The 16,752-nt window shown below is 38.6% G+C and overlaps 1 protein-coding gene across 1 annotated transcript in view; it reads left to right on the forward strand.

Annotated features, from left to right (window-relative positions):
* The window catches only part of LOC102831105 (orofacial cleft 1 candidate gene 1 protein-like), a 362,030-nt gene that overhangs the window by 344,732 nt on the left and 546 nt on the right, over positions 1-16,752 (forward strand). The gene's annotated exons all lie outside the window — the stretch shown is intronic.

A 16,752-nucleotide genomic window follows, 5' to 3' on the forward strand; every position in this document is an offset into this window, starting at 1 on the left:
TGGGTCACCTCTCTTTGGAATGGGCATAAATATTGATCTCTTCCAATCAGTCAGCCAGATAGTTGTCTTCCAAATTTCTTGGCAGAGATGAGTGCGTGCCTCTTGTGCTACCTCACTTTCTTGACACATATGACAATGAAAATAATGTGGATCCTGGTCTCTTCTCCCAGTTGTTTACAGAAAAGTATATTTTTGTCAAGTGCCATCGAGTTGGTTAGACTCATAGTGAGCCTGTATAGGGCTTCCAAGGAGCAGCTGGTAGGTTTGAACTGCCGACTTTATGGTTTGCAGTCCAATGCTAATCCTATAGTGCCACATTAGGAATCCACAGAGAATTACATATAATAATTATTCAGTTATATTAAAATAACATGGCACATGCTATCATTTTTATTTGTTGGAGCCCAAAAAAGAGTACATAGTAGCATATATGCAATATCCAATCAGCCAAGTATTTTGCAAATCATGACTTTATTTCTGTTTCAGGGTGATAACTTGGAATGATTATATGTTATTGAAAATATACTCTCATAAATGGGCACCAATTGTGGTTTCCTTATATTCCAAATATATATTTTTAAGGTTGTATTTAAAAATAACCAGTTCTATCATCTGAGAATAGCTATGACGATTCCAAACTCTTTGTAAAGGTGAGAGATCATTCAATCATTCATTAACGATTTTATAGACCATTTATATTACTTAAGTAAGTTAAAATTAAGCTTAAAATCATCAAAAGAAAGACCAGTCTTACTAGTCTTGTAGAGACTGGTGGAACCCTTGAGACTATGGCTTCAGACACCTTTCAGATCTGGAACTGAACTCACTCTTGTGGCTCAACTTTCAGCCAAACAATAGACAGGTGTGTACAGTGAACACCACCCCCAAAGAGCTACCCAATCATTGGAACAATCAACCCTAGGAGAGAAAAGGGCAGCAGCTGCCTTGGGCTACAGCTCAGAAATCAGAAAGGGATCAGAAAGAGAAACTAAGGAAATAGTAAACATGGAGGAATTGGGAAGAGTGTTGTTACATTGTGGGGATTGAAATCAGTGTTACAAAACAAAATGTGCATGAATTGTTGAGTGGAAAAGCAATTTTCTCTGTAAACTTCCACCTAAATCACAATTAATTAAAAGAAAAAGAAAAAAATGTAAAGACTTTCCTTAGAACCTCTTTCATAACAAAAAAGGTTCAATATGATTACTTTGGGATTGTTGCTTAAAGGGTAGGTTTATTTATCCAAGGGAAAGGATTAGTCAAAGCAGACATCATAAAAAGTAGATTTCTAGAGATATTCTGCAACACTGGACCATTTATAGATGCATGAATGTGTGTGAACATATATATTGATACAGAGACTAAAAATTACTCAGAATGAATTTAATTAGCTCTTTAATTTCTAAATTTCCTCAGAGCTATCAACACAAATTCCTTTTTATAATAGGTGACTAAATAAAACAACTAAGGATTAAATTGGAAAGAAAAAGTTAATATATGATGTTAAATATTTTTGCACTATTTTATGAGGCTATAGTTCCTCTACATTTAGGCCTTTAATTAGACATCTTAAAGAAGATATAGATTAATAATTACTAAAACTTCTCTTCTCTTGACACAATTGGAAGAATTTAAATTTTGTTTTATAACATTGATACTTCTCTGTAAGCAACTGGGGAGAAGAGACTGAAATTGAGATAATTTCATTATCATATGTATAGAAAATATAACCCTGCTGTTATTGGTAGTAATCATAAAAAATAATTATATTCATGAATTTTAAGCACTTCTTCAGGACAAATAATTATTAATAGCTTTGTGCATATTTTCTTTTTTAACTTCTCTACATACCTTGGAATCAGAATTAACAGGTTTTATTTTAGGAAGATTAAATGCTTTACTTAGGCTCACATAGCTATTTTGTGACAGAACTGATGTTTAAAGTCAATTCAATCTGGCTTTAAAACCTATACTCCTATGCTATGCTACGTGTTTTGTTTCTTATATTGCATATATCTGTATGTTGTTGTTGTTAAGTGCCATAGAGTCGATTCTGACCCAAAGTGACCTTGTATAGTGTTTCTGAGGAGCATCTGGTGAGTTTGAACTGCTGACCTTGTGGATCAAATCAATTTTGCTGCCCAGTGTATTAACCCCCAGCACGACTTATATACCTATATTGTTGTTAAGTGCAATCAAGTTGGTACCGACCCATAGTGACCCTGTATAGGGCTCCTGAGAAGCATCTGGAGACTGTGAACTGCTGACCTTGTGGTTCAAACTGAATTTGCAATCCAGCACATTAACCCATAGTACTAGACCTCAGGACCACCTATATTGGAGTTCACTCAAGGACAATACATAACAGGTTATAGCTGTATAAAAATATATATGAGTATATAAATGACTAAATAAGACCATTTTTTATGCTATGTGTATTTTCAACTCAATGCCTCAACTCTACTCAACTCCACTCTGTTCATTAGAACTCAATTGAACAAAGCCTTATTTAATACTATCAGGAGACACTCATTGATTCAGACAGGAGACAAAATGACACCCTCAGACTTGCCAACCTTTGGTTATTTCCTCTTTGTAATTTATCTTCATCTTCATTTTAACTTGATTTATATCTGAACTAAACTATTATTTTTGGGACGGGATGATGTAAGAGTTTGCATGTGAACACATTTTTTGGGATAGGAAAGACTAAACTCCACAACAAAATCTCAGAGCGTTACCATACCCTCTTCACATGATAGTACTTCATCAACCTCTAGATGTAATTTTTAAATACATTGTGAGTATAATTTTCTCTCTCCCATGTTTTCAACATATTCTGGGTTATTAATGGGTTGGGATGCATTTCCATATCTGGCTTCTTACTACCAAATAACTATTTATCCAAACACTGTCCAAATGATTATTTTAAGTAAAAAGCAAAGAGGATTCAAAGTTAAGTCATTTTCTTTTCCACTTCAGTGTCTGAAAACTGCCCTGCAGATGCTTTTGGAATTGTATCCACATTCCACTGTGATTTGTTTTTTTCATTACCTTTGTTGTTGTTGTTAAGTGCCGTCGAGTCGGTTCCGACCCATAGCGACCCTGTACAGGGTTTCCGAGAGTGTAAATCTTTATGGGCGTGGAAAGCCTCATCTTTCTCCCGCGGAGCGGCTGGTAGTTTCGAACAGCTGACCTTAAGGTTCGCAGCCCGATTCGTAACCACTACGCTACCAGAGCTCCTTTAATAGTGGATAAAAAAATGTTGTTGTCATGTGCCTTTGAGTTGGTTCTAACTCATGGTGACCCTGAATAGGAGCAGCTTTTGAGGAATGACTAGTGGGTTTGAAACACTGAACTTGAGGTTAGAATTCCAGATTTTACTCTACAGTGCCACACCAGGATACTGGATAAAACATTAGAAGCCAGGTTTATGCAATGACTTTTTTGCCTAGTTAATAGCCTGCAAACTTTGCATCATAAAACTATCCTCTTTTTTGTTTTTTAAACCATCCACTTTTAAAGTTGACCTCCACTTCCTAGGCATCTGAAGAGAATGTGCTTTTGTTTAATCCTCTTGATACCACAATATTTAAAAGTACCAGAGGTCCAAAAATTAATTAATTTACAATATAGCACAAGAGTAAATAGAAGAACCAGATTCCAGCTGGGAGCTCTGCTCTTAGTCTGTTCGTAGCTTCATCTCGCCTCATCCTTCCATTTTTTAGCATCAAATGTCCTGGAAGGCTCCTGATGACATTCTGGCACACAGCTCATGAAAGTAATTGCTTTCAAAGCTAGCTGTTTTTGCAGTATTGGTCTAGTTATTAATAAAACTCCCATTATGCATAAAGTATTCAACTATTTTCTGTGAAATCCTTGTAAACATTTTAACTAATGAATCCTAATAAATACAAGCTCTAGGTAAATGTTCTCCTTCTCACTGGCAGAGTAGCTGCCAACCTAAGCAACTTCCTAAAGTCAGATGGGCAGTTTCAATAGTTAACTGTGAGAAGATTAATAAGTGACTACTACCAGCTCTTCCGCGGGAGAAAGATGAGACTTTCTGCTCCCGTAGAGATTTACAGCCTTGGAAACCCTGTACAGGGTTGCTATGAGTTGGAACTGACTTCACGGCCCATAACCACCACCACATCCTGCTCTGGAGTCCTGGTGTGGTGCTGTGGAATAGGTCTCCAGACTGCTAAGCCATTTGAACTGCAAGGTCGGTGGTTCAAGCTCACCAGCTGCTCCTCGAAACCCTATACACAGGGTTGCTATGAGTCAGAATCGACTCGAAGGCACTTCACCACAACTTCTGTTCTAAGGAGCTCTCGTAGCGTAGTGGTTACATTCGGGCTGCTAACCTCAAGGATAGCAGTTTGAAACTACCAGCCGTTCCTGGAAGAAAGGAAGATGAGGCTGCTCCCATAAAGATTTACAGCCTGGGAAACTATACAGAGTCACCATGAGTCAAAACTGACTCCACAGTACATAACTACCACCACCTCTACTTCCTGTTCTCGTGTTATTCAGTATGAAAAAAGAGTTGTCTTTAAATCTCATATACCTCAATTATCTTACCAGCCCCAGATCTACTCATTCTCTTACTCTAAGACATTTCTCTTGAATGAAAACAAAACAGAAACATTCTAATATTACATTTGGGACTCTACCAAAAGCTGCTAAAGAAAATGGCTAAACAAGTATTTTAAAAACAGCAACATACACTTATTGAATAAAATATGTATTCTTTGTAAAAAGGCAAGCACACTTTGGTGATTTTTGGTCCAAAGGATGACAGTTTTTTGAAGTTTGTATTCAGTATGCTTTCAGTACTCTGGAATAAGTTTCTTCGGTCCCTTCCCAACCCCCTGTCATAACCTCCAACTCCCATTCCAAGACTTTCATTGGAAATAACAGCTAAAGAGTTTGGGAGTCTCTTTGGACCCCTTCCAAGCACTTCAATCCCTACTTTCTCATTAGAACTTTCATACTTTTGTGCCTCAGTGGGAATGATCAATTATTTCATTGTCAGTAGTGGTGATATTACCCCTAAGAGTTAGCAATTTTCAAAGATCTTTAACTTAATTAGACACATTTGTTGTAAATTGAATTAAACCTGTTAAAAGTTGTAATTTGTTTTATTAAAAATTATAATAACCAAATTGGCCAATGAGACACAATTTCAGGGGAAAAAGTGAAGTTGAAAAAGGCTAAAATCATGAAAAGTTGTGGCATTTTTCTTATCAAGTTTTCTAAAAGTTGAAAGATAACAATTTATTCTAGAACCTTTGGTCAAAGTATACGTACAGATAATTTTGGAGAATATACATGTCTCTCCAATTTGAAACAATGAAGACAAAACAATGACAGACTTTAGTTACTTTGGTGAAAAATAAAACTAATGTCATTTTCAATCTCCATTTATCCAGTAATCAGTAAACATGGTTACAGTAATTAAGAATTCATTTTTGCTAATATGCTCTCTTTTCAAATAACACTTTTATATCTTGACATATTTTTACCTCATTTTGTTTTTAACTTTGTTATTACATTGAAGTTGCCCATTGAGTCAGTACTGTTGTTACTGTTAAGTGCTGTCGAGTTGAAACAGACACAGAGCGACCTGATGCTCAATAGAACAAAAACACTGCCCCGTCCTGCACCAGCCTCTCAATTGTTGCTATGCTTAAGCCCATTGCGGCTGCCATTGTACAAACCAGTACTAGCCCAGTCATTTAAGGATATACTCCTGGGTACATCTTACACTTTCCTCAGCTGCCACTTGTTTTTGTTAAGTGTCGGCCAGTCCATTCTGACTCATAGCAACTCTGTATAGCAGCGCTGGGAAGCTTTTTTCTGCTGAAAATTATAACTTCATTCGCAGGCCATACAAAATTATCAACTTAAAAATTACCCTGCTTTTTTTGGTCAAACATTTAATTAACTCAGCAATTCGAAACTACCAGCTGTTCCATGGGAGAAAGATGAGGCTTTCTGCTCCAGTAAAAATTTACAGCCTTGGAAACCCTGTACAGGATTGCTATGAGTCGGAATTGACTCCATGGCACATGACAACAACAACAACAACAACAAAAAGGACTCCTGGTGTGGATCAGCGGGGACTGCAAATAACAAGATTGGCAGTTCAAATCCACCAGCTCCTCCTTGTTGTTCTTAGGTGCCATTGAGTTGGTACTGATTCATAGTGACCCTATGTACTACAGAATGAAACACTGGCCAATCCTGGGCCAACCTCACTCTTGTTGCCACGTTTGAATCCATTGATACTGCCACTTTGCCAATATATCACGCTGGGGGTCTTCCACTTTTTCTCTGCCCCTCCACCTTACCAAACATGATATCCTTCACCAGCAACTGGTCCTTCCTGACCCAACGGAATGCGGAAATCATTGGACAATTTCTTTGATATCCCATGCCAGTAAAGTTTTACTAAAGGTAATACATAAACGACTGCAAGCATACATTGACAGAGAACTTCCAGAGGTTCAAGCTGGATTCAGAAGAGCACGTGGAACAAGGGATATCATTGCTGATGTCTGATGGATCTTGGATGAAAGCAGAGAATATCAGAAAGATGTTTACCAGTGCTTTATTGGATATGAAAAGGCTTTTAAATTGTGTGGATCATGACAATCTATGGACAACATTGCAAAGTGTGCTCATGAGGAATCTGCACATGGACCAAGAGGCAGTTGTTTGAACAGAACATGGGAACACGTAATGGTTTAAAATTAAGAAAGTTGTATGACAGGGTTTTATTTTTCACCATACTTATTCAACCTGTATACTGAGCAAATAATCCAAGAAGCTGGGTTCTATGAAGAAAAACATGGCATCAGGATTGGAGGAAGACTCATTAACAACCTGCGATATGCAGATGATACAACCTTGCTTGCTGAAAGTGAAGAGGACTTGAAACATTTACTGATGAAGATCAAAGAGCACAGCCTTCGGTATGGATTACATATCAATGTCAAGAAAACAAAAATCCTCACCACTGGACCAATAAACAACATTCTTATCAATGGAGAAAAGATTGAAGTTGTTAAGGACTTCATTCTTCTTGGATCAACTATCAACACTCATGGAAGTAGCAGTCAAGAAATCAAAGGAAGTATTGCATTAGGCAAATCTGCTGCACAAGACCTTTTGAATGTGTTGAAGAGTAAAGACATCAGCTTGACAACTAAGTAGCTCCTGACCCAATCCATGGTATTTTCAATAACCTCATATGGATGCGAAAGCTGGACAGTGCATAAGGAAGACAGTAGAAGAATTGACACATTTGATTTATGGTGTTGGAGGAGAATATTGAAAGTGCCATTGACTGCCAAAAGAACCAACAGATCTGTGTTGGAAGAAGTGCATCCAGAGTGCTCCTTTGAGGCCAGAATGGTCAAACTTCATCTCTCATACTCAGGCATATTGTCAGGAGGGACTAGTTGCTGGAGAAAGGATATCATGTTTGGTAAGGTGGAGGGTCTGAGAAAAAGAGGAAGAGAGATGGACTGGCCAAGTGGCAGCATCGATGGACTCAAGTGTGGCAACAATAGTGAGGTTGGCCCATGATCGGGCAATGTTTCGTTCTGCTGTACATAGGGTTGTTATGAGTCCATACTAACTCCATGGCCCCTAACAACAACAACAGCAACAAAGACCACCACATTCCTTGGCTCATTGCTCGTTTCCTCCATTCTTAAAGCCAGTAAAGTAGGATTGAGTCTTTCTCAATCTTCCATGTCTCTGTTTCTTCCTCTGGTTTTCTCTCTCTTCTTCCTTGGCTTCCTTTTTTAATTTTTAAGAACCTTGTGAGTACATTGGTCCACTGAAATAATCCTGAATAATTTACCTGTTTCAAGAGCAGTTATTTAGCAACTTAATCTCATCAGCCACTTTAATGCTTTCATGACCCAATTATTTTCCATCTTGAATTTTTCTGATATCATGTGTTCTCAGCATATTTCTCTCTGGATTTTGGGATCTGTGGGACACGTATGTCCTTCTTGACTCGGCACCCTCTTCCAGATTCCTTGATAGGAGCATTCAATTTAGAGTGCTTGCAATTCTGCATTCTTGTGAACATGGAATCATCACAAGAAGGATAACTTCCAAAAAATGCCCAGGAACCCAGAAATATAAGGTTTGTTGTTGCTAAGTGGTAGTTATATGCCGTGGAGTCTGTTCCGACTCATACCTACCCTGTACAGGGTTTCTGAGGCTGTAAACCTTTATGGGAGCATAAAGCCTCATCTTTCTCCCACAGAACAGCTGGTAGTTTTGAACTGCTGACCTTGAGGTTAGCAGCCCAATTCATAACCACTACACTACCAGAGCTCCTTTGTTGCTAAGAGCTGTCAGTCAATTCCAACTCACAGTGATCCTGTATAGGATTTGTTGTTGTTAAGTGCCATCGACTTGGTTCCAACTCATAGCAACCTTTTATAAGGTTTCTGAGGAGTGGCAGGTGAGCTTGAACTGCCGATGTTGCAGTTCAGACCAGCCTTGCAGTCCAGCACATTAATCCACAGTGCCACACCAGGGCTCCTGTTTAGGGTTTAGCGGTGGTACCATGGAGTCGCTCCTGACTCATAGTGACTTTGCATAGGGTTTATGAGGCTTTAAGTCTTGAAGGGAGCAGGAAGTCTCATCTTTTTCATGCAGAGTGGCTGGCGGCCTCGAACCGTGGTCCTTATGGTTTGTAGTCTAATACTTACCATGTGGGGCCACCGTATTCCTCTTTACAAGGCTTATTTCCCATTAAAAAAGCCAAGAGATGAAAGTTTGGCAATATCACACCTCCGCGATGAATCACCTTATACAATACATACCCTGTAAAAACAGTGACTTGTCACACCTGCCCATTTCTCCTGTTTCAAACAGTTATACAGGTCCCCTCCTGAAGGCTGGAGGGAAAGCAGCTGCCCAATAAACCCCAGAGGAGGAGATGTAGGTGGGTGCTGTATGCCTCACAGAACATGAAAGGTTTAATATAACTTTAGATAGTCACAGATCTGGGGGTTAGGATTTAGATATCTCTAAAGGGGCATCATTTCTGCCTATCTCATGACCTGGTACTATGTTTAATGATGATCTACTCAGTCAATGAACTGTATCCAATACAGTCAGCTTCTACAAAGGAAGAAATGCTTCCTCCTTTGGGGTTTCAAGTACAGAGGCTCACTTTCAAATAGCCTCGAGTTTATCTGTCCTGGGTTAGTTGCTAAAGTCAGTCAGTAGTGACTGAGAAGAATTCTGAGGACAGTTTTTTGAAACTCTTTGTTACCTGCTGTGTTGACAAGTCACCTATGTTGCATGTGCTTTAATTCAGCTTGTGTAAAAGTTTGAGGGAAAATGTTGAATCTTTTAACCAATACTAATCTATGTACCAGTATTATCAGCTTCTCCCAAAATTGAATATTAAATCTGACCACCTTAGAGTCATGGAGCAGATTCATGTTCAAAGTTATGTTGATGAATGGGACATGTCAAAATAAGTTAGAAACACCCAGAAAAATAGCCACTTATAGTTTAATTACAATGAAAGCCAATTTATTATACTATTTTAAAAGTTGCATATAGAATATGGTTCATCAGGCCAGATGAAGGGACGAAGATGATAAAAAGGATTATCATACTCAGCTGATGAATGTGGTCCTTGATTATCTCCAACTTTCTGTGGACTCATCCTCACTGTGGAAGAGAGTTTAAGAATGCATTCCATAATTCTTTCAAAACAATTCTCATCTATTTATTATTATTATTATTCTACTGATGGATCACATAAATCTTGTTTGATTTCAGTTCTCTATAAGGATTAACCAGCTGCTCCTTGGAAACCCTATACAGGGTTGCTATATGGGTCAGAATCGACTCAACAGTACTTAACAACATAAGGACTGGACATTGAGGAGGGATATATGTGTGGCATATGAAATGTGGCTGAAGTTCAGAGAAATTGGTTTCGTTTAATAGTTGAATACTGTGTGATCTCACTGACCTTCTTAGCCCCCAGTGCTCACCTGTCTGTGAGCAATAGATGGGTACCTCATTGTGAGTTTGCAGTGATTTCCATGCTCTATGGCTTCCTTCACAACCAACAAATCAGTTCTCACTCTACGTGTTACATACTCCACTGGCTGAGGCCATTTATTATCCTTTTGATGGTCATACTCTTTGTACATAACCAAGACAGATTACAGGAACGAAAGAGTAGTTGAAATGGGGTAGAGATAGTCTACAAAGGCACTCTCATGTGCACACTAGTAAAAAAGACGCTGCCTTTCATGACACAATCTTAAAACCGAACATTTTGAGGATCATAGATGAAGAGATCATTGCAGGTCTAATCTAGATAAAGACATATTTAAATTTCAGGTGCAAATTCAATATGGTTCAAAGAAAAGGGCTATCTTGTTTTTGTCATTTGGAAATTGTTTGTAAATTCTAAATTATATATTGATGCTATGCATTTTGCATTCTTTTAATGAGCTTTTAGATACTTCCTTTTATTTGGTATTATCTGTCATCAGTTTGGAATCCTGGTGTGGCACTCAAGGATAAGCACTGGATTGCTAACCACAAGGTCAATGGTTCAAACCCACTAGGCATCCCTTGCAAACTCTATATAGGGTCACTATGAGATGGAACTGATTGATGGCAGTTAACAACAACAGCAACTATCAAGTCATTCTTTCTGTTTATCTTTAACTTTGTCACATGTACATTTTTAAATAATTGATGCCAGTTTTTTCCCTAATTCTTTGAATCTAAGTGGCATTATTGCCATTCTTAAACAAACAAAAATTAATATTGAATCGTGTTTAATCATTACAAGATAATTGAATATATTGATATAGATATAAATAGTTCATAGTAAGATTACAGTGTTATTTGTCCTTAATCAAAAGTCCTAAAAACAAATATGTGTTTCTCAATGCGTGTGTGAAACCTTTTATTAGTGAAAGTAATGGTGCAAATATGCCTTTATGTGGGTTCTGGACATAACCACTTTCACTGCTTAGTCATTTATGTTAATGGGTATGAAAAGAACAGTTGGAAATTACCAAAGGTCAAAGAAACTACTGTCTTTTCTGTTTTGCATCATTGGAGTCTTTCCAGTTTTTTTTTGCAAATAACACAATGCCCAATCTGCATTTGATTTCCTTCCTTTTGAAGAGGCCAATCAATGCCAGGATAATTAACTGAAAAGGAGATCATGTAAGGCTATTTTACTTTAGCAGTGTAGAAATTTCTGGTTCTTATTTCATGTGTTGGTAAATGGAGGAAGTATTCTGGAATCCTTACCACATTTAGGATTCTAAAAGAGACTTAGTCTCTTGACTGTATTACTGTGTATCAACCAAAGCGTCTTGGGTCCTTAACTGGTCCTTAACTATGTAATTGAAAAAGCCACTTAGTATAGAGATCGCACCTGGCTTTCAGTAAGGTGATGCTCCACATCTTCATGAAAAAATACATAAAAAGAACAACAAAAATAAACTTCCAATGTCATTCTCAGTGTCTCATTAGTCCCGTGAAGACCAAAGCTGATAGTCAGGGGCTGAGAGGAGTGGGTTTTCTTTTGGGGTGATTATGTGCGGTGGAGTCAGTTCTGATTCATAGTGACCCCGTACAGGATTTCTGAGGCTGTAAATCTTTCTCCTGGGGGGTTTTCTTTTACTTGCTGCTGTTACTCCTGCTGTAAAGGATGTTCAGTTCCTGTCCTTCCACTCTTTCAAAGATTCTTGTTTGTCTAACATATTTTTTCTTCATGATACACTTGTATTAATTGTTTTAATATCAGAAGCAGACTACACAATAAACAAACTAAGCATGGGCTTACTTGTATTTACTAATCTGTAGTTAACAATTGTATGTGGGTTTCATCACACAATGTTCCCTCTTCTCTGCTCAAGATACAAGATGATGTAGGCCACACCTCGCGGAATCGCTCCTCTTATAACATCAGACCAGGGTTGTGACTTGAGTAAGGATGTTGCATCCCACCCTAGCCACGTAACAACTCTTTAGCTGTTCCATCAGTATGGAGGATGATTATATTATTACCTAACTGCCAAATTACATCATTATATAACTGCCAAGGCACGAGAATCATGGCCCAGCCAAGTTAGCACATGCTTTGGAGAAGGGCATTGCAAAATAATAGATGTGAGGGCTATGCCTGATAGACTTTGGCTTCACAAAAGGGAAGAAGAATCAGACTCCACATCAGTCCAAGGCTGTTTCCTATGAGGTGGAAGTCAGACATGCCTCTACCCACCAACCTCCTTTATCTTATTCTGATACCAACCTTCCCTGCTATGGCACTCTGCTTCCCTGCTGGGTTCCATAATGCATCGCAATAGTCATGTAGAATTCACAGACAATTCTCACGGTTATAAGGTTAAAATGGAAGTTTGTTGCTGCTGTTGTTAGGTGCCACCAAGCCAGTTCTGACGCATAGTGACCCTAGGCACAAAATAATCCAACACCGCCTGGATCTACGCCATACTCACAATTGGTTGTTATATTTGAGACCACTGTTTGTTGCCATCGTCAGCCCATCTTGTTAAGGGTATGCCTCTTTTGTATTGACTCTCTACGTTGTCCTCCTCTGTGAATTTATCCTCCCTGACAACATATGCAAAGAAAAAGAGTTGAAGCCTTGCAATCTTGGCTTCTAAGGAGAATTCTGGCTATACTTCTTCCAGCATGTATCTGGTTATTCTTCTAGCATTCCATTCAAATGCATCAATTCTTCTACAGTCTTCCTTATTCGTTGTTCAACTTTTACATGCATATGAGGCTACTGGAAATACCATGGCTTGGGTCAGGTGCTCCTTGGTCTTCAAACTGACATCTTTGCTCTTGAACACTTTAAAGAGGTCTTGGGTAGCAGAATTTCTGGCAGCTCTCTATCAATGTACTTCTGCAACCTTTTGGGAATGATCATCAGCAAAAGTTTAATTGCATTTGATATTAGTGATATTGTTAAATGATTTTTGCCTTCTGTTGGGTCACCTTTCTTTGGAATGGACACAAATTTGGGTCTCATCCAATTGAATGGCCATTTAGCTGTCTTCCAAATTTCTTAGCATAGATGAGTGAGCACGTCCAGTGTTGCATCAGTTTGTTGACATGTTTCTATTTGAATTCTATCTGTTCCTAGAGCTTTGTTTTTCACCTTCAATGTACCTTGGCATTTTTCCTTCAATGCCACTAGTTCTTGATCATTTATGCCCAACCTCTAGAAATGGTTGAACATTGATCTGTTAATACAGGGTATAATTCTGGATTATCAACAACTCAGGACACATAATTTCTCTGATCAGGAGTAATTCTTGTCATCCATGTCACAGGCACACCTCTCTCTGGCCCTCAGTCTCTTAGCCACGTGTTTCTTTGCCTTCTGTCCTGCTCAGGCAAGTGTTACAAACTCCTAGTGGCTTACAAACATAAGTGGGTTGCGTGTTGGGCTGCTACACAAGATCAGCAGTTTGAACTCAAGCCTCTCCTTGGAGAAAGAAGAAGCTTTTTGCTTCTGCAAAGATCTACAGCCTCAGAAACTCTACATAGAGTCACCAAATCAGAATCAACTTGATAGCAGTCGGGTTCTATTGCAGATTCCTTACTGCCACATGTTCTTGGGCCTGAGGGAAAATGATTTCTAACTTTATAGCTGTTTTCAGATAGCCCCTTCATCTTTTGTCCAGCACAAACTATAATTATCAAAGCTTTGAAAACATCTCTTGCTCTTAATACTGTATGTATGGCAAGGAAATCCCATTGTTATTAAGTTAATTCTGACATGTGGGCTGAGTTGAGCTGCTTCACAGGGTTTCCAAGGATGTAAACCTTTACAGAAGAAGATTATCTCATCTCTCCCTCATGCAGTGGCTGATACATTCAAACTTATTACCTTTCAGTTTTCCAATGCTTAACCACTATTAATTATAATACTTTATATGTAACCTCTCTGTATGTAATTCTTTAATGATTAGTTTCAAAAGAAAATATAACTATTGTGCTAAGAAATAGAAGATGTATAGCAACAACATATCAGACAACAGACTCTAACAGTTACAGAAAACTTCAGCACCTCAACAACAGAAAGACAAATAATCCAATTTAAAAACTGAACCAAAGACATGAAAAGATCCTTGACCAAAGAAGACATTCAGACAGTCAACAAATATAGGTAGAAATGCATGTGGTCATCAGTTATTTGTTGTTTGCTGAAGTGCACTTGAGTTGGTTCTAAATCATGCTGTTACTGTTAAGTGTCGTCGAGTTGGTTCTGACCCATAACGACCTTGTATAGGGCTTCTGAGGAGTAGCTGGTGTGCATGAACCACCAACCTTGCAGTTCAAACAGCTTTGCAGTCTAATGAATTAACTCACAGCACCACACCAGGACTCCAGTGGGGCTGTAATTCTTTTCAGGAACAGAAAGCCTCATGATTCTCTTGCAGAGCAGTTGGTGCACTTGAACGATCAACCTTGTGGTTAGCAGTCCAGTGTTTAATGTACAAAGCCAGATGCAAATCAGACAGCAATGAGATACAGTCCTACTCCAGCATAATAGAAAAGTTAAAAAACAAAAACAAAAAACCTATAAAAGAACAAGAAACAGCAAATGCTAGTGAAACATGGACATACTAGAACCCTTATACATTGCTGGTGGGGCTGTTAAATGGTGCAACTACTGTGGAAAACAGTATGGCACTTCCTTAAAAAGATGGAAAGAAATGCTGTATGATCTAGCAATCCTAATACTTAATATAGATTCTAGAGAAATACAAGCCATAACATGAATAGATACATGTGCACTTATGTTCAATGCAGCACTATGTTGTTGTTGTTAAGTGCCATTAAGTCGGTTCTGACCCATAGCAACCCTGTATAGGGTTTCCAAGGAGCAACTGGTAAGCTTGAACCAACGCCCGTGTGGCTCAAAAGACTTTGCAGTCTAACGCAGTAGTCCACAGCGCCACACCAGGACCCCTAATTCAGTACTATACATAGTAGTAAAAAGATGGAAACACTTATATGCCCATCAATTGAAGAATGGGTAAACAAACCGTGGTACATGCACACAGTGGGATACTACAAAGTATCAAAGAATAACCAGGACTCTGCAAAACACCTCATGGATGAACCTGGAGGCTATCATGCTGAGTGAAATTAGTCAATCACAAAAGGACAAATATTGCATGAGACCAATATTGTAAATAGTCAAGAAAAGATTTCCATACTAAATGAAACAGTCTTTGATGGTTATAAGTCTTTGTATAAGGGAAAAGAAGGGCAAATTGCTATAGGACAGACACACATGGACTTGGGTGAAGGGGAAGATAAATATATACATATAGTTTTCAAGTGCCATCAAATCGGTTCTGACTCATCGTCACTCTGTGTAGGGTTTCCAAGGAGCGCCTAGTGAGTTTGAACTGCCTATGTATGTGTGTGTGTGTGTATATATGAAAACAAAAACATATATCTTATATATATATGTGTGTGTGTGTGTGTGGTTGTTATTTTAAATGCTGTCAAGTCGGTTCCAACTCACAGCTGTATCTGGTTTCTGAGGAGTGGCTGATGGATTTGAACTGCTGACAAGTGCTAATCCAGAAGTCACTCTCTGAAAGTTCTGAAGTTCTAACCCATCAAATGTTCCTTGGAAACTCTATCCAGGGTTGCTCTGAGTCAGAAATGACTAGATGGCACTTAACATGTTGTTAAGTGTCAACAAGTCCCTTCTGACACAGAGTGACTCTAGATAAGGTCTCTGAGGAGTGGCTGAATGGGTTTGAACCGCTGACCTTGCAATTCAAACTAACCTGTATTCCAATGCTTATTCTCCAATGTTTTATATATATTTCAAGTTTAAAAATAATATAGTTAACTTTTAATGATATATGCAAATAAATCTATATTGATGAAGAGCCCCTGCCTGGGTTGTTCAAACAGTTAATGCACTTGCTGCTAACTTAAAGGTTGGTTATGTCAATCACCCAGAAGTACCTCAAGAAGAAAGGCCTGGGAATCTACTTCCCAAAATTCAGTCATTGAAAACCCTCTGGAGCACAGTTCTCCATGGACACACATGTGGTCTCCATGAGTTGGAATCAACTAGACAGCAATTAGTTTCTTTATTTGTTTGCTTGTCATTTGGTTAATATTAATTGTGAGCCAGGATGACCAGACTTCATCTTTCATATTTCAGAAGTATTATCAGGAGGGACCAGTTCCTGGAGAAGGACATCATGTTGGGTAAAATGGAGAGTCAGAGAAAAAGAGGAAGATCCCCAATGAGATGGATTGGGACAGTGATGGCAGCAATGGGTTCAAGCATAGCAACAATAGTGAGAATGGTGCAGGATCGGGCCGTGTTTACTTCTGTTGTGCAGAGGGTTGCTATGAGTCGGTACCGACTCGTTGGCACCTAGCAACAACAACAAGTGAGCTTATAGGAATGTGGTAGATTTTAACAATTAAAATAAATAAGTTCATTGTAATCATTCATTTCAGTGTTTCTTTATTTCTCCTTTTAGTCATCGATCTAAAGAGAATATAAATTAGTTGGGCCCTAAGTGTTTAATAGGAGTCTTGGTGTGGTGCTGTGGATTAATGCGCTGGACTGTAAAGTTAGTTTGGACCGCAAGGTTGGCGGTTGAAGCTTACCAACTGCTCCTCAGAAACCTTATACAGTGTCACTGTGGGTCA

This window comes from Chrysochloris asiatica, unplaced genomic scaffold (assembly GCF_000296735.1).
Source record: "Chrysochloris asiatica unplaced genomic scaffold, ChrAsi1.0 scaffold00060, whole genome shotgun sequence".
Lineage (NCBI taxonomy): Eukaryota > Metazoa > Chordata > Mammalia > Afrosoricida > Chrysochloridae > Chrysochloris > Chrysochloris asiatica.